Below are 20,458 nucleotides of genomic sequence, written 5' to 3'. Positions count from 1 at the left end.
CATTTATATTCACTGTTTACGTGCCTCAATTTGATATTAAAATCAAAAAATGTAAATTAACAACAAAAAAAGTATGCTGTCGCGATCAATTGCTACTTACAGCTTCTTTCTTTTGTTTGTATCATACGTCGTCACTGTAACACTGAACTCGATAACATATCCAGTACAGGAAAATTTTAAGTTTCAGCTGTGTTTGCAAACTAGTATTTAATTTAATAATACACTTGCTATACCAATATTACGTAAAATGCATTAAATTTAACCGAGAAGTATGGACAGAGCAAACAGAAACGTATTCGATTTTTTACTATAAACAAACTATTTTTTGTTTTCTGTAATTTATTTCCTAATTTCAGTCAAACATGATTGTTTTTCCAAATCAATGGAATATATATTGAGAGAGAGTTCACAAAGACATCTATATTTGCACATTTTTACAAATAAACTGAACGGAGCTAAAATAGTAAAAATATACAGAAAAATATACAAACTCATTTTTCTTTCCTTTTTACATCTAACACTAAACTTTTAAAATCCTTTATTCTCTTCTCTTTTTTTTTCCTATCCTGATCAGTTTCCTGAAAAAGGTTTCCCCTATGTGCAACCCACGCATGTTTATTCACATCTTACCTGTTTATAGCTTTTTCACCTGTAGTTTATATAACCAATGTCTAGGAAATGTAGGTTGTCAGGGATTAAGGGGAAAAAAATCGACAACTACTGAATCTATTGGCTGGTGTTCGTAGTGTTTAACTAACAAATCCCACGTAAAAATACGGCTGACTGAAGATGATGATGAACAGGTCCTGATGTGCAAACTAGTTCAAAGAGAATTATTTGAGTTTTCTACTTATTAAATCGATATTATATATATATATATATATATATATATATATATATATATATATATATATATATATATATATATATATATATATATATAATTATAGTATTAGATCTTACTACTAGATGTGTGATTGCTAGTTCTAAAGAATACCTTTTCGACACCTAATATTTTATAGCGTACAATTGTTAATCCACTGCTCAATGAAAGTCCCTCGAACTTTAATCCACAACCATCTGTAGTAGGCAATTCTTTTCAACATTGATCTGCAGTGTTACTTGATCTTATTACATTATCTTGCATGAGGACGTTTTCTAGGTTCTTTTTTGTTCTTATTAACCAGTCAAGACTTGTTTTTGTCCATCGATCATAATTTCTTCTTGTGATATGTCCATTGTTTCAGTGTTCATATTTTCGTGGTAATATCCGTCACAATTGTCGTCTTTTTGGTCCATGTATTTTCATGATAATATCTCACTATTGTCATCTTTTTGATCAATATATTTTCGAACAATATCCGTCACTACTGTCATCTTTTTGATCCATAAGTTTTCATCATAATATCTGTCACTATTTTTATCTTTTTGTTCCACATATCTTCATAATAATATCCACCACTACTGTCATCTTTTTGATCCATATATTTTCACAACATCCGTCACTGCAATCATCATTTTTTATAATCCATATATTTTCATGATAACCTTCGTCACTATTATTATCTTTTTGACCCATGTGATTCTTTTTCTTTCTTTGCGGATAACTGCTAAGATACATCTCTCCATCATTCGTTATGTAGTTTGCAGACGGTGAATGTCTAATTTTGTTGGTGTTCACGTCTCCGATCCATATGTCAAAAACAGACATAATATATTCATTTAAAATTTTACAGTATAGACACATTGACATTTTATTCTTCAATATGAAGCTACTGTTCCAAATACACTCCAAGCCTAACTTAATAACGCCTATTAATTTATTCTTCAATGTTACTATCCATAAATATTTTCTTCTATTCCAAACAGACTTAGGCATTCACATACTATTTTATTTCAATATTGTTAACTTGACTTTCCTTGTGAAGTTGTTCATAATTGTTTCGTCTCTTCTACGTGTATGTTCATTTTCTAAACCTACTTGTGACAGTTCTTTTAACCTCATTTGTAATTTGGAGAAGATATGTGTTTGTTCCGTAGCAGTTTTGTGTTGTAAGCCACCGCTAATTGTTTTATTCTATACACGAGCGCTGGTGAACGATTATTAGTGAGTGAGACTTCGGAGTGTTAGGACGTAAGAAACGCCTGTCAGCTACGTGAAGTTATTGGCATGTTGTTATTTTATTTTAAGTGTCAGTGTTATGTGGTGTTCTTCCAGTATTGAAATCATCAGGACAATAAAATCAGCAGATAAGTACTAAGCTCTTATTTTTATTTTGAGATAGCTTGATTGGCTTAACTACATTCCCTTTTCAACTGACTGATCTTCATTAGTGAATAGTGAAAAATGGTGCCGAAACCCGGGATTTTTCACTATTCACTAATGAAGATCAGTCAGTTGAAAAGGGAATGTAGTTAAGCCAATCAAGCTATCTCAAAATAAAAATAAGAGCTTAGTACTTATCTGCTGATTTTATTGTCCTGATGATTTCAATACTGGAAGAACACCACATAACACTGACACTTAAAATAAAATAACAACATGCCAATAACTTCACGTAGCTGACAGGCGTTTCTTACGTCCTAACACTCCGAAGTCTCACTCACTAATAATCGTTCACCAGCGCTCGTGTATAGAATAAAACAATTAGCGGTGGCTTACAACACAAAACTGCTACGGAACAAACACATATCTTCTCCAAATTACAAATGAGGTTAAAAGAACTGTCACAACTTGGCGTCCGAACGTGGGACCGGATATGCTCACATTTGTAAAATTGAGTCATATTCGAGAACTCTGGCATGTGTGAAAGTTAAACGAATATGTTAGTAAATCAACTCAGGAAGATTGCTTTGAGTCTGGGAGATCATGGAAGAAATATTACAAGATCGAAAAAGATATGCTGATGATTCAAGACTTTCATATTGATAATAGGTGGAAAGTTTGTGTGCCATCCTCATATATTGACTTGATATTGCGTCGGTGCCACAATGGTTTTGGTCATTTTGGTTATACGAAAACACTTGGTATAATTTTACAGTCGTTTCACTGGAAAGGAATGAAAAAACACTTGAAGGACTTCCTCAGGGACTGTCAGTTATGCGCTATAACGAAAGGAGACAGGCATCCACATCAGAAATTACTTTTAAATATTGAACCTGACAAGCCTAGACAAATGTTATTCGTCGACCTGATGGGGCCATATTGTCCAGGGAAAAACAAGGAAAAGTATGTTTTTACAATGCTTGATGCATATACTAGATTTTTGAAAGTGTATACTTTAAAGACATCAACATCTCAAGCAGTCTTGAAATGCATTGAACTATATATCCAACATCTTGGGAAACCAGAAATGATCATCTCGGATAATGGTCCACAGTTTCTGAGCAAGATATACATAAGAAGGCTAAACGAACTAGGTATCGAAGCGCGTTATATAACGAAGTACCATCCTCAAAGTAATCTTGTGGAACGGATGCATTCAGAAATTGTACGATTAATCCGTTTATATTGCCACCAAGATCATCGTACCTGGAATATATATATTCACAAGATTCAGGATTTCCTAAATCACACTATTTCAGAATCTCTGGGAATGACTCCGGCAGAACTGTTTCTGAATTTGAAACCATCTAACCCCATTGCTAAAGAGCTAAAAATGGATTCTGAAGATGCAACAAATACTCCGGATTGGGATGATAAATTAACCATGGCTCACCTAAAACAAGTTCAGATAGCTCATAAAAGAAACAGAAGATATAATGAGAGACAGGTTCAACGACACATGATTGAAGAACATGATCTCGTTTTCCAGAAACAACATAATTTGAGCAGTGCAATTGAGAATAAGGTTGCTAAGTTTTGTATTTTGTATAAAGGACCATTATTCTGTATCAAGAAAATCAACGAAAAAGTAGTGGAACTGGTAGATCCAAAGACAGGAAGATATGTTGGGTTATGTAATGTTGACAACCTGAAACGATGGAATCCAACTACACAAACCAGACATCAATGGTTAAAGTTGGTACGAAGATATGTGAATGATGAAGTGTGGGCTAAAATAATACAGAATCATCGAGTTCAATATTAGTTTCATAAGATATTCAGTATAGCCGTTATGATGTGTTATCTTGATTCAAGTATTGTTACATTATCGTATATTTATACAAACATTTTATCATAAACTATGTGAATAATAATCATATCATAGTCTAACTTAGAAGAATGTTACGTATAAAGGAATTAATGCTAAGTGACTGAAATAGTTACGTTTTTCTTTACTTTTAATAAGAAGTTTATTGACTCATTTCATATGTCAGTTGTATGTGTAACGGTCATAATATATTGTCTCTTTTGTAGTTTATAATGTAATATCTACCAGAGTTGATTTACTAACATATTCGTTTAACTTTCACACATGCCAGAGTTCTCGAATATGACTCAATTTTACAAATGTGAGCATATCCGGTCCCACGTTCGGACGCCAAGTTGTGACAGTTCTTTTAACCTCATTTGTAATTTGGAGAAGATATGTGTTTGTTCCGTAGCAGTTTTGTGTTGTAAGCCACCGCTAATTGTTTTATTCTATACACGAGCGCTGGTGAACGATTATTAGTGAGTGAGACTTCGGAGTGTTAGGACGTAAGAAACGCCTGTCAGCTACGTGAAGTTATTAGCATGTTGTTATTTTATTTTAAGTGTCAGTGTTATGTGGTGTTCTTCCAGTATTGAAATCATCAGGACAATAAAATCAGCAGATAAGTACTAAGCTCTTATTTTTATTTTGAGATAGCTTGATTGGCTTAACTACATTCCCTTTTCAACTGACTGATCTTCATTAGTGAATAGTGAAATACTTCCTTGCTCTTCTAATGACTTATTTGCGAGGAAAAAACTGTCAAATTTTATTGAACTGAATAAAATGATACGAATACGTCTGAATTCTCATGCACAGTTCTCGACAAAATCATGGAAAATATATATATTGTAAATCTAAAAATTGATAAAGTATGATAACCATATTTGTATGACGACGAAACATACTTAGAATATTTTCATCAAACTTTCCATTATGCCACTGTCAAAACAACAGTATATTTTATGGTTAATGAGACATAGAACAGAATTATCTTATATGGTTAACTTTATTTATTTTGTTAAACTATAATGTTATCTAAAGATGAGATGTATTTCAACCGATAAAAGACCTCGAATTGAACAGAAGAAAATGCTTAAGGGTAAATCCTCAACGACCTTCTATGGCCCTAAGATGTAAATTGTTCATTGACAACAATAATAACCAATAGTTTTTATTCTTCTGGAACCGACTGGTTATTTTTATACGCACGTAAAAATACATGATTAACTGAAGATTCTACTTGTTATTTTTTTGTCTTCTGACTGTGACACTTGGGGCAGCGATGATTCAGTGTGAACATTCATCTATAAAGGGAAAGTCCCCTAGCTCGACTCCAGTTCGCGCTAAGTGGACTTAGTGGTAGACAAACACCGTGTGTGTGTGTGTGGGGGGGTTCTCGGAGTTCTCCCATTCCATTCCACTTTCTTCATCCCGCCATTTCATTCCTTATCGTTGTCATGGGTCTCCCATAATCACATAATCGTGGGACGTTAAACTGAAAAAAAATCCCACTGACACTGATAGTACTAACAGAGATACACATAACACTGTTATTTTTTCTGCAAAATGGCGGAAGGAAATGGGCTACTGTGATTTACTCAAACAGAAGCAAAACTATTCCTTACTGTGAAAAGTACTGTTGAGAAGTTCTTTGTATGATGACTAAAATGAGGAAATTGCATGGAAATTACTTTTGAAAGAATTTCATTAAAAAAGAAAAGAAAGAAATATATAAGATAATGCCAATAAGCAATTCTGTTAAAATCTCGCTATGATAGAATCATTTCGCTTTTAAATACAGCAAATAGTTCGTGACAAATGACATTATAAGAGGAAGTTTATGACAAATGTACACTCTACTGTACTTGGGTCATGCATCATGAGAATGTTAGGTATTTGTGTACATTAATAAACTGATAAAATGTGATATGCAGTGCATTTAGATCTTGTCTAACGCAAAGCTTTCTTCAAGATATGCTGTTTTCTTATTATTATTATTTTACCTTTAACACACATTCAAGGCAAATATTTGCTTTCATATTTCAAACAAGATATTTCAGTTATGTTAATATCTGAAAGACACGTCTTTCCTCGGTGAAGGAAGGGGACTTTGCTAAATCGCTTTCTCGCACACATTTTGATATTTCTTTCACATGCAGATTAGTATGAATAAAATTCTGAGTAAGAAGGAAGAGGCCAGCCCCATCAGCCTTTCAGGTGTAGATATCGTTATTCTCTCTATGTATTTGATTACATTTAGCTGTATGTTCTCAGTAAGAAAAACAAAGGGGCATACTACCTCTTTCCCTCCCCACACAAGATAGTGTGGTGGGACAACTGCCAACTCTGCTCCCCGCTTCGGCGCTACCGTCTCGTTAGCGTATGTGCCTTTGGCATGAGAGACCCGGGTTCGATTTCCAGTGGAAGCTCATGTGGTTAGGATCCCACGTCAAAACTGTAGGTGCACGTCTCATATAGCCTTGCTACTGAACGGGAAGCTAAACTGAAAATGAAACCAAACCAAATCAAATCAAATTAAGGTACCGTTTCGTTCTATGTAGCTTGCAAACAAATTTTGTGGATTAACACTTTTTTTTATATGAGTAAGTACACACTGGTTTTTTTCAACCTAAGCATAAAAATAAACTTTTTTATTTGATCCATCAGAAGAATACATTTTTGAGTCAATTTAGCCTAAAGTATACACTTCATAAAACCTCCAGCATTACTTCACGAAATGCTATAACGGACCAAATGACTCTAAATTGAAAGATGTGTGGTCAGTGTGTTCATTTTATTGACGCACTTTCAGATAAAAAAAAAAAAAAAAAACTAAGAATAGTTTATGCGAAAAACATATGTACTTTAATCTCAAAATCTAAATTTTACAGAGTTTAGTCTCAAGTTATTTAAAAGAGATTTCTTTTTAAATATAGTTTTTTATGACTTTGTTAAATCTGATGACTCTTCCTTTGTTGTACGAGACTAAATTATCACTTAACTGTCTATTACGCTTGTGTTTCATCAACTCTCAGACAGCTAGCAAGTTGATTGGTCATTATTATTTAAAGAAAGTCATCAAGTGAAGCGAAGCCTATCATTCAACTCTCTCTCCTGCCAGGTGTACTGTTACAATGCGCTAGACGCTTAATATATGCAGCGAGATAGATAGAGATTACCTTCCGTATGGGTATGAAGTAGACGCTGCTTTTTTTTCTTTTTCTTTGTCTTAATACAGGAAGAATGCTTTACATCGGGCTTTTATTTTTTCTTCTTTCCCCCTTAAAACGTTTAAATTTTAACCATAGAGTTAAAAGCTGCCATATCTTTTGCACAATTTTCGTTTATTATACACGAAGGCACATGTCTCCTGCTTTGCATTATGCCTTGAGTGAAGTTTGCGTAGTTACTGCTCGTATAAGACTATGGCTCTAGTCATTTGTTTCAGACGAGTATTAGCTATTCTAAGGCTCTGTGGAGAACTGTGAATAGCCACAAAGTTCGTAGGCTTGCTTCAGTTATTATTTCAAGCTTGAACAACAGTTGAACCATTTCTATTATTAGACACAAAACAATCTCGTGAAATGGAATTTATTGGTTTATGTTCTCCGATTATGCTATTTAGATTAAAGGAGAATCAAATCGAATCAATTAATTAAAGTAAATGATTGTGAAAGACATGGTAGAATGAAAGTGTAGGAGGAAACACAACCACGAGAAAACTTCCTGAAACGAAGTTGGATGAATTAATTAAGAATTTAGTGTCCCTCTCAGCACCGAACCCATATGAGAGATGTACTTTTAGCTTAACGTGGGATCCGAACCATATGAGATCCAATCAAACCCGAGCCTCTCGCACAGAAGACGCGTACGCTAACCATATAGCCAGGAGGCAACTCTACGGACAGGCGTTGTGTACTACAAACTCACAAGACGTATGGGATGAAATCAGGGATCTCTCACATCAGGGGTGAGCACACTACCGCAGATCTACCGCATTCCCCTAAAATAATCTCATATATATTTTTATTTTGCTTATATTTAGAGTTATATTTCTGTTTTGTTTGTCCTGGAACTATTATGAGTCAGCAGTACATTGCTTACTTCTTTCAAAATTGTAGAGTCATGAGTTTAAATGAAGATCCAGGTCATTTAATTAGGTAATTTAAATATGGAAAAGAATTCCAGAATGTATGAATGAATTTTCTTATTTCTTCCAACTTTATCACACACAAATTATTCCATAATTAATCAATAATTTGCATTCGTAGCTTGGAGTTCAACAGTGTGAGACTATATGAAACATGGGATGCGAATCTCATTCTTCAATGGCGATCGGACGGGTCGACGCGCATAGAAAGTAAATATAAGAACCATTTGGAGAGTTCAGAGCTCTTTCCTCCGTTAACCTAACGGACAGAAGTCGTATATAAAACTAAACTCTGTACAGTACAGTGCTTTTGCTTGACTTTTGACGTATCCTGAATTTATGATGTTAGTTATCAACTTACCCACTGTATTCTTGGAACTGCAAATGAGAAACATATTACCTAGGTAGTTATGACCCTGAGAAAAGAGTTGAGTGATTTACAAAAAGTAGTAAAAAAAATGGCTAATAGTCATAATCAAACTTAAGACCATCCAAACTAAGACGCTAATTTACATTAATAAATTCAGCTCAGAAATGGATTCAGTCATCTAATACATTGCATCATGTGCTAATTCCATGTCTAATACTTCGAGGCATGTTGAAACATTACGAAGTTGCAACAGTGTATGGTAAAAGCATAGGGGTACACCATATTGTGCAATGCACCTTATAAGTAGGCAATTAAGTTTCACAACGATAAGCCAAAAATCAGTGATTATCTTAATTGTTTTGCAGTTCTGATAAATGCAATTGTTCTCTCTAGCTAATTAAGTATTAACCCACGGAAACTCTCTGCTTCTACATCGAACAAAAAGGAATATGGAGAAACATAGGATGCATATTCAATGAGACGGAGTTCCATACCTGTTAATTCAAATGGTTCTCCAATTCCTGCACAACGCTTTTGCCAACGAAGAGATAACGAAACATGTAATAACTGAAGTTGTAAATTGCAAGACGAGAGAACAAATTTTATAATCGTTAATGAAGGAAATTAATAAACAAATATAAACAAAACAAAGTTTAACTTTACTTTCACTTACCAGACGAACACCAATATGGAGAACACGATCTTCACTTTCCGTCGAACTTGAAAGTTGAGCGATGAAAAATCCTGAACAGGAATCAGGCTAACCGTCGCCAATGCACATCCAAAAACACATACACTGAGGGACCGCGACGCAGACGAATTTTCTTTATTAGACACTAGATCTCCTGTTTCTTTTCTTTTCTTCACTTCGATCGATAGTAGTCGTAGTCGTCGGGATTTTTTTGTTGTTGTCGAATTTCTTTGATTTCTCTTTTCTTTTTTGTCGGGAAAAACAACGAAGTATTACACATAAACTTGAAACTTTCCTCACGAAAAAAAAAAAAAAAAAAAGAACACTTCTTTACGTTACAGAAGGGTGGCCAGAATTGTTCCGGAATGCACTCAAGATAAAAAGGGTTGTGATAAAACTTAACGTTAAGAGTTGGTAAAGGGGCAGGGGTGAAGGATTGGAATTATGGGAATTGCAGGGGGAAAGAAAAGAAAAAACAAATTAAAGGTCGGAATATATTTACGGAACCATACTTAACATTTTAGAATATTCCTAAAAAATTCGTTTTCAAAAGACGTATTGGTAGAGAATTTAGCCTTGGGTGGTGTCTGGAGTTCAAAAAAGATTCATATATATTTTTTCCTACACGTTTAGTCACACATGGTAATGTGTCAAAGGACATCCAAAAGTATAACACAATGTGATTACAGAACAAATCTTTAAAGTGTCTCGCAGACTCGAGTCGGTAAAAGAAAGGAGAGATTTCGGGAGTCTTCGTTTCTTCTTCTCCTGAGAAAAGACTTCCGAGTTGAGCGACAATGATGTATGTCTCGCTTCAGAAGAGGAGTTTTTCCTGCTTCTCGCACGTCACAAACTTCTAACAGACTGGGCGCTTTTTTTTTTTTTTTCCTTCAAACGTTTTGTAAGAAGTAATGCACACCACACATACAAATACATACACACACACACACACGAAAATGAATACAAGAACACGACAGAAACAAACACCCCCGTTTGGTTGGTCGGTCGGTTCAGTCTAAACTACTTGAACACCGAAAATTGCAGGCTCACACAGACACAGTCTCTCTCTCACACACACACACAGACACAGACAAACAGACGGGAAACTAAATATAGCCTTCAGTGAATCAAGCCAAATACCGAGACGAAAGTACGAGCGGACGGCGATGCGATGCGATGCTGAAGGAGTAAAAAGGACGTCTTCGAGGAACAGAAAGGGAGCAATAAGAAAGAGAGGTTATAGGGTGGGGACATTGTTCAACTCAACAGAACAGTGCACACTCACTAGATGAACAAAGAAGAAAATAAATACAATGAGACAGAAATAATGGGAACTTAAAAATCCGGAAATTACAGGGTGAAGTTACTTGTAAAACACAAGTTGATGAAACTGTACATGGCAAAATCGGTAACTTTATATAACACTTGGGCTAATAATTAATACCTCTGGAGAGCATAAAATTAGGATCAGAGCCTCGATCCACTCAACTTTACCTTAAGCATAATTTCACTTTTTTTTTCGTGACAACACTATTTGTAATAGCATTTTAAGTAGTATATGCATTTTGTTATGAGTAATTGTCACCATTAGGAGGAGAGAAGTGACCATAGATACAATCCGCTGTGTACGGTATATAAATAAACAAATAACCTGTTTCCAGTAAAACAAAACTATCAATCATTATTGGACAGAAACTATATACTTTTCTACGCCATAAAAGATAGTGTTCTCGAATTGACCACCAAGCATGCCATTTTGTTCAGCTTGATGCATTTAGCAATTGGCATGTGTCTCATCTTTGAAAAAAAAAAAAAAGATTTCGTTAAATGTACAGTATTTATTGAGCAGTCTTACGCATGAGCCCCCGGTACATTGGCTATGAGTGAGTGGCAAGTGCGTTCACTGTTTTAAAACACAAGGCCTCACGTAGCACTGAATATAGGTTCGAATCTTATGCTAATAGTAGAACCCATCCTTTTATAACTTGATTATCTCATGTAAATGCATTAAACAATATATAAAAGAGGCATCAAATGAAACTCTTTCAGCACACCTGGTAGGAACAGTTGGTAACATAGGATTGTAGTAGTATATAGTGAAATAAATAAATATGAATTAATATTTGAATAATTAATGATGAATAATTAATATATATATTAATAAATATATATATTTGTGGCATTATTGTAGTACACTTCCTGTCTTTACAGGAGTAAGGTTTGAACCATGGCATTCACTATTCCAAATCCGTCCAAGTCGGATCAGCTAGCAAGCAGTCATTCCACTGCAGAGGCTGCGGCGGCCAGTGGATGAGTGAGTCCACTACACAAGGCACTAAAGGGTAGTCTGTTCCACAGTGATACTGCAGTTTGGGATACAGTCAGGACGTGGTTTATTATATATATATATATATATATATATATATATATATATATATATATATATATATATATATATATAAACCGAATAACTTCTACCATGATGGAATTTGCCGACTAGTACTAGTAGTACACTGGAACAAGTGAATAGGATAGGGTGCACAGAACTTTTGTGTTTGAGTGTGTAGATGTGTTATCATTATTTTTTGTCTAAATTTTAGACATTTGTTTACCAAAACTTCTTTATATATATTATCCTGTTCGTCCGTAAGTTCGGGAGACAAAAATGTTCAAGAACTGCTTGATCAATCGTGAACAAATTTGATGAAAATGTAGAAGACAAGTAGAGGGTAAGTCGAGAATCGATTTAATGTTCTAAGAATAGGTATTATCATCTCTCTTAATCCCCATTCAAACCGGAAGTCTTAGAGATACACTACCGATTTTTAGAGTTGATTGTTGTAGAATATAAACGTTAACAGATAGCGAGAACTTTTTTTTTTTTTTTTTTTTTTGTAATACAGAAAGCTATTACAACTCCTGGTTTCAATTATAATTGAGAAACTATCACACGATACAGAGCAAACACCTTCGCGTGGTGTACACGTTACACCACTACTTTTTTCTTCTAAATAAACGTATTCGACATGAAAGGCAATACGTACACACGTAATCTGAGGTTCAATTCTCAATGATGCCATAGAATTTCAATCGGCGTTGACGTCATAGCATTTAAGTTAAATTAATATATATATTAATATATATATATATTTTTTTCATTTAGAGTTAGCAAGAATCGGTCTAGAAAACCAGAAATAATGGCACATTGAGAGCATACGTACTGACCATGCACTACCCAGCTGAACGACTACCTGAGAACGCCTTTGTTGACCAGTGAACGGCTTACTACTTTAAAGAGAACAAAGTGAAAGAACGTCATTTCTGTGCTATATTATCTCCGTACGCGGCCCAATTTTGTCATTCTTTTTTCGGTTTTTCGCTGGTACAGGTGAGGAGAGTAGAGGGGGCACCAAGACTAAACAAAAGCTAGGATTTCTTCTTCATTTCATCACACCATTATTCTTCATTTTATGAAGTGCCAATTTTACGAAAAGAAAAAAGAAGACAGAAAAAGAAAGAAATCTGACCGAGATTTTTTCATCATGATAAAACATACACAGACACACACACAATATTTATATATATATATATATATATATATATATATATATATATATATATATATATATATATATATATATATATATATATATATATCTCCAAAGAGACTGACTCTCGCGACGAAGAGGGGATAGGGGATAAAGAGGAAGTTAACTCCATCCCATGCGCGTTACAATTTTTCGTATTCTCTTTCATGTGGAATACATTTATTTAGAAGAAAGAAAAAATGGAAGAAATAAAAAAATAGATTTTTTTATTTTAAAAAAGTCAGAGTTAAGCCTGTAGGTAGGTAGGTTGCCTGCTATCATTAATCCAGCAAAAGTCCTGAGGCATAGAACAGCCAGCACATGAGAATACCACATACACTTTTAAAGCATACGATTTGTCGCGCATAAAATTAACTACAGCAAGAGGTATAAATTCCACAAAGAGCACGAGAAAGAGTAATATTATATATATATATATATATATATATATGTGTGTGTGTGTGTGTGTGTGTGTGTGTGAACTTTTTCTCAGTCTGCTTACTTGTATGTAAAAACGAGTATGAGTATGTCACACCGCTTTTTTCTCTTTATTTTTTTTAACATGCAGAACACAAAATGTGCAACGTAATTTCAACTTAAAATTAGCTTTTAAATTTATATACAGTACAATAGAAGAAAAGGAGAAAAAACTGCGCTAATGTATGTAGTGCAGAAACTGAAATACTGTCCTTATAAATATATACTGAGATACGAGAAATGATTTTTTTTTCAACGGAAACTCTACAGTTCTACATTGATTATTCTTGAAGACTGGTTTCCAGAAATAATACTTTTTTATTCTTTATTTTCTCCATTAAAAATTCTGATTAGATAATTGAAATTTTAAAAAATCGAACCAAAGTAATACATATTTTATTAGATATAAGAACGTATCCGTCTGTCCAGTGACGGATTTAGGTTTGATGGGGCCCTAAGCTATTGAAAGGGTCCCTTTATACGTGAAGTTTTAGGGGCTCTTTATAGGTCAACCTTTCTTTTTCAGCTACAAAATGTCGCCGTTTTTCAGGTTTGAATATATGTTATATGCTAATTTATGGACTTAGCCTAATGGATATCTAAATGAAAACAAGGGTCCATTACAAGCAGGGCTGGGGAACGGGAGCTCCATTATAAGTGGGAATGGATAACATTAGCCTCATTACAAGTAGGGCTAAGAAATAGAGCCCTATTACTTGCTTCATAAAGCCTAGTATAAAACAATACAGAACACCATTGTTGTATGTGCGTTTTATCTTATCTGCTTTTTCTTGTTATTTGGAAATTACATTACAATAAGTATTTTTCTTTAAAATTTTTGGGGCCCCAAAGCGAGCGGGGCTTTAAGCTATAGCTTTTTTAAGCTTATATGTAAATATAGCACTGCTTCTGTCTATGTATGTGGGTCTATTATCGGATTTTCACATAAAAGAGATCAGCCCAAGCTATCAAAGGTTGTGCACAGAAAGACCTTCACCATATATAATCTCGTACGTAGTAGTCTGTTTTTTCGATATATATTAGTGTAAAATACAGTCTCTTTAGGGCAGAGTTTAGGGCAGAGCTAAAAATTGGTACATTGGAATTTGCACTTTTCCCAATTACAGATATCTTGGAGGTTTGCTGGTGAATTTGTATAATTTCTTAGGTGACCAAGCGTCTTAGGGTGACAGGAACCAAGGCTCTTGCGGCCAATGTGTAGGCAGACACTTCTCAGAGACCAGGGGTCCTAGAGCGGGGGATAAAACTCAGACACCAGGCGTCCTAGGAAGTGGTAAGGATAAAGAAGCTCTCAGAGACCAGGCGTCTTAGAGAGTGGTAAGGATAAAGGAGTTCTCAGAGACCAGGGGTCCTAGAGAGAGGGATAAAACCCAGATGCCAGGCGTCCTAGAGAGTGGTAAGGTGTTTGCAGAGACCAGGCATCCCAGCAAAAGGAACTCTCAAAGACCAGGCGTCCTAGAGAATGGAGGTGATGATCAATCGGTGGAGATTGATGCCTTCTGCGGTGTTCTGGCTCCTTTTATTCAGAAATGTTGCTAACTAGAATCTTTATTACTTGTCGATTGTTCGCGATGGTTGACGACGTCGTCTTCGTGGTTATCATCTGAAGTATGTTTACAGCCAGGGACCACGTATAGAACCTTGGAACAGTGAACCATAGACGACCATAGTGCCTATGAAATAGGTAATCCAGCCGTTCTTCCTGTGGTCCAGGTTGCATCCCTTTCAGATTTTTGAATTATTTTGCATAAATATTATTCTTCCCGTGAGAAGGAACGGATATTTCTGCTAGCTGTGTTACAGTTTCCGGCAAATTATCGTTCTTTTCATCAGACACATTATGGAAGTGTAATCTAAGGCTACGGCGTATAAATTTAAGAAAATGAGGACAATTCTAAATTTTTAATTAACGGTACATTACATTACAGATCACATTTAATTAACCAATTTTTAATTTAGCTAATTAATTAAAAATATAACTATAACAATGAAAGGATAAATCTTATTGATTATTAAAAGTGACTTTCTCCTCATTTCCTAAAAGTTATAAGCTATGCCCTTACATTGTACTTCCATAGTATCTGTGATGAAGGAATTAATATATTGCTGAATCTATGACATTATTATTATTATTATTATTATTATTATTATTATTATTATTATTATTGTATTTTACTTTAGTCATATTTACTTATTATTGTTGTTATCATTTTATGTGTAGGCATATACAAAGAAGCAGCAGTATTTGATTCGATATATTTATAAAAAGGGATACCCTCCAACGAATATTTGATTTTTTTGTTTTTACAAATTGGTAGCAAGCTGTTGTTGTACTGTTTCATACAATATTATAGTCTGAAAACTTGGTTTGAGACAACAATTGAATTGTCTTCATAATATATGTTATATACACCCTTAAAACCTTACGTTTAACAATGTAAAGTTGTTTAGGTAAACCAAACTCTTTTAGCAAGCTAAAAATTTACCAAGCCTAGGCTTAAATATAGCGTTTTACTACAAACTAAATTAAGTAAACTTTAAAATGAATTAATATTTGAAAGTAAGAGTTTTATTCCAGGGACAGATTAGCATTCTTGTATCCTGAGCATTATACTAACCCGTTAATCTGAACAACATTGCGAATAGTATATCAAAAATGGATGATATCTATAATCACTCCTTCCATACACCTCCATCAACAAAGTTGATTCTTAACTTTGACCCTCTAGACCCTGGAGAAAATTAACGATTATCCATTAAGTAGTTCTCTAGATTTTTTTTTTTTGGTATCCAGGATGGACACACACAGACACAAGAGTATATATATAAAGGAGTTTTTGATAAACCAAATTCTTTAAAACTGAACGTATCACTACCGAGAATTGAAATCGTACTGTAGTATACCTTTCTCCGGCGGAAAAAAAATATTCCGTTTGAAGAATGTGAGGAGGAAAAAGAAAAGAAAATTTACGTTTCTAAGAAGTCACAAGAATGAAAATACGAAAAAAATCTGTGCAGAAGAAAGAGTAAATCTGTCTTTCTTCCTCTCTCTCTCTCTCTCTCTCTAATACACACATACACACACACATTTTATATATAAAGGATAAAAATAACTAGTATAGAAAGAGTTCCGCATTATTTAACACTAGTGAAAAAGAAAAAAAGGCTTCCTATAGCATTTATATCCGAAACATGTCAGAGCACATATTGAAATATCGATCTTTTATTATTTTTTTTCTTTTCTTTTCTTGCTTGCCTTTCTTCATCATCATCTCGACTGCGTTTATTTTCCACACACACACGGAACAATTGAAACGATACACCTACCCCTTCCCTTCCCTTTTTCTGATTTCCACCTCCTCCTCACCATCTCCGCATTTTAACTCTATCCCTTTTCGAAGGGCTTGCTCGTTTTCCTTTTTCCTGGTTTTGGAAAAGACCGATACGTCGATATTTTAGCTCTTCCACTACTACCACAGTTAGGGAAAGATAAGAAGGAGCTGTAATAGTAAGGGGTTTGGTTCTCTCAAGTAAAAACAGCTGGAATTCCATGCATCCCAAATAGATGCCTAACATTTCGTTGCGTCGCGGGATGAAAGGGGCGGAGGGAGAGAAGAAACTGTTGCTGAGTTCATTACTTTTGGCGCTGAAAGAGATAGTACATTATCCCTTATTAAGTGCCCTACCTAATACCAATACAAGATAAAAATATAAACAGAGAGAGAGAGAGAGAAAGAGAGAGAGAGAGTGAGAGAAAGAGAGAGGTGTAGAGGATTTTTTCTGAGGTTCTTGTAGAGAGAAAACCCCAACTGTAGTGAATACCAAGAAGCAGATTATCAGTTGAACAAAGTTAGCTAACACCTTCTCTCTTTTTTTTTAAAGTAGATTTTCTGTACAGCCCCGAGTTACCGCCTTGTGGAAAGTGTGAATCCTAAAATTTTTACTCATGCTGTTAGGCATTCCAATAATTCATTTATTTGGATATTTCATTTATTTCATATCTTCGAAAAAAAAAAAACGAACAGTAACAGATAGTTATTAAATGATGTGGATAAGCTCTCCATGCTAGCCTAGTGCAGCATTTCTCAACCTTTTTGTTTTCCTTTGGGAGACACCGAAGTATGTTTCAAATTTTCGCGACACCCCTGCATGTGATGTTTTCTTAGATGCAAAAAACGCTAACACACAAAAATACACACATTTAAAAAGAAATATGGAACGACTATGAGATACATAGTGTGAGACGAGTGTGAAATCAAGTCAATTGGAGATGTTTACTTTCTTCTGAAGATAATTTGTTTGCGGAAGATGGTAGAAGACATTAAAAATCTCGCGACACACCAAAGTGTCGTGAAACAACGGTTAAGAAATGCTGGCCTTGTGTCTAGAGTCCGTGCACGCGTCTCATGGAGTTCTGAGTTCAAATGCACTTGGTGCTGGAAAAGAACGCAAAATTTAAATAAAGAAATAAATAATTTAGATTAAGTATAATTGAGGCATTCCAGGTAGTAAAAGCAAACTCAACAAAGCCCTGCTTCCGGAAAATGCACTCTGAATCATGAAAGCAATCAACCATTCATTCTGAAATTATATTTTCTAAGGGATAGACGAACGACTTCCATTTATGTATACAGTAGGCATGAAAACTGGCTACCACTGAGTAGTTTGGTATTACTTTTGACGTGTTCAAGTAATACTTTCCGAGTGTTAAGACTACAAATAACATTTGTTGCGTTCTAACTGAGCATGTAGTCCTCCATTTTCTTTCATTCTAGAAATTATTCCATTGTTATCTACTTTCATTAAATCAGTCATGAAGAATGAGTTAGTTGAGGGTCATGGTGCATGGATGCTTCTCAGTTTGTGACAAGTAACCTGCCAGCAATGTCAAAAATGATGAAGTAAAAGAAGAAGATGATCTATTAGTAATCTCTTTGTGGGGGAAGGGGATCTGTAAATCTTCCCACCTAACAAAATCATTATGCACAGAGATGGCTTAACCTTCAATGAGCTACCCATCTTTTTCCGCGGGGTTCTCCTGTTTCCTCCCCAACTTCTTCATCCCGCCATTTTCATTAATTTTCATTATTAGTCTCTCCTTTAGCTTCGACGGCATAACGTGGGACGTGCAACTGAAATATTTTCCTTATGGTTAGAGACATAAAATTTGGTATTTACTTTTCACTTAAAATGCAAACTTTTTTTTTCTTTTTAATAATTGACTTAGAATGGAAGATAAAAGGTTGGAAAGTGATTCACTAAGATACCCATACGAGGATCGAATTTCGTATGTGACTTCGAATTCAGACGAATTGTGTATGAAAGATGTAGAAAGAAAAACGCAAAATATTGTCCGAAGTAGCATATAGGAGTATTTGCTAGTATCTCATATATATGCTTATTAAACTAGTGAAGGTCTAACTTTTAAATTTGGTCAAAATCGAATGAGTTTCATCGATCGTGTACGATATACGAATATACGCATTGGGATTGTTTTTTTTTTTTTTTTTTTTTTTTACATAAAGTGAAAGGAAATAAAAGAAGAAGGAAAGGGAAACCCTTGGTTCGAATCTTCTTTACACACATACACATATTTCTGGAATCTTTAAGAAACAGTGTTCTCTACGGAAACCAATCAACTCCTTTGCATCTGCACAAACCAACAACTTCGTAGTAGTAAGATGTAGCAGTTCTCCTTTGTACCTTGGGTGATCACGTTTATAACTTTACTTTTATGGTGAAAGGCAGAGACACAGAGGTAGTGAAAGAAGAAACATAGAGAGAGAGAGACTGTTTGAAATTGGTGAAAAAGGAGAAAGCAAACGGAGAGAAAGAGAGAAGACAAGAGCAGAAATTGGGTGAACAGTGAAGAAAGAGAAAAGAGGAGAAACTAGACGAAAGGGTTGAATCGCATCTAAGTAGATTACTGTGGCGCCAACCAACCTGCTTTGATTTCTGAATTGCATGTCAGTAGTAAAAGGAAAAGGAATATTTTTTTGTTACTTTTTTCACTCCTTTTCTTGTAAAAGTATCTTGCTGTTTTTTTTATTCTTTATTCTCAAGCATAGACCAAAAGAGTTTCTCTCACACAAAACTTGTGAGCGAAGCAAAGGGAGTTTAAAAACAGATAATGTATCCGTAGCGTATGGGAAGCAATATATAGGCTACACAGATAGATCAGCTAAAGAAAGGGAAAGGAAAAGAAAAAGAGGAGAAAAAATACCCTGTAATCTTGGCTCAAATGTCTATTTTTAAAAGAAATATATGTATATTGGGGAACAGTAATGGTTTTGTAAGCCATAAAATATGTCAAACGCGAACAAACAGGCAGCATTTCACTTAAAAAGCGATTTTTTTTTTTGGTTCAATGTTATTTCCCAGTTGCTTTAAAGATTTATATTCCGTACATTTTAAAGCTCTTGGATCACAAATACCGTCTTCCCTCTATCCCGAAAGGTTGGTGGTAGTGGTGTTATTTAGATGATTTACAACGTCTATCATGTATGATTACAAACAATTCTTGAATATACGTATATTTGTTAGAAAGCTAATGAATTTGAGAGTTTTGATTTGGCCTTTAAATACACGAAGATGAATAGGGAAATCCAGAAATGGATTAATAGTAAACGAAGGTATAGAGAAGATGGATGAGACGGAATGAAAAAGATTATTAAAAATCCTGAAGATGAATAAACATATATACTATAATATTATATATATATATATATATATATATATATATATATATATATATATATATATATATATATATATATATATATATATGCAATATCACGATAAAAGATACAAATACTGATAATGTTTAAATGAAAAGCTTCTCTTAAGTGTTGCAAAATAGTACTTGTGTTTCGAGTTGTATGTAGTTGGACAGAAACTATTTTATTTAGAGAGACAAGCCGATTGAGTTAATAATTTATTCAATCGAGTTTATTCAAAATTATTGTTGTCGTTGTTCTATGTTTTTAAGATAATAAAAATTTCCGTCCAATTACGGGAACCCCT

At 34.4% G+C, this 20,458-nt stretch overlaps 1 protein-coding gene across 2 annotated transcripts in view; it reads right to left on the bottom strand.

Annotated features, from left to right (window-relative positions):
• LOC145660515 (irregular chiasm C-roughest protein-like) overlaps positions 1-20,458 on the bottom strand; it is a 745,900-nt gene that overhangs the window by 401,479 nt on the left and 323,963 nt on the right. The window contains exon 1 of one of the 2 annotated variants that reach the window (XM_081725677.1): positions 9,333-10,308. The exons of the other annotated variant lie outside the window; for it this stretch is intronic. The gene's annotated coding sequence lies outside the window, so the exon portion shown is untranslated. Of the gene's footprint in view, positions 1-9,332; positions 10,309-20,458 lie in introns of those variants that run through there. 2 annotated transcript variants of the gene reach the window in all.

This window comes from Thermobia domestica, chromosome 9, assembly GCF_964235325.1.
Source record: "Thermobia domestica chromosome 9, izTheDome1.hap1.1, whole genome shotgun sequence".
NCBI classification, from domain to species: domain Eukaryota; kingdom Metazoa; phylum Arthropoda; class Insecta; order Zygentoma; family Lepismatidae; genus Thermobia; species Thermobia domestica.
The sequence above is the reverse complement of the archived record's forward strand: the minus strand, read 5'-3'. Positions and strand labels throughout refer to the sequence as shown.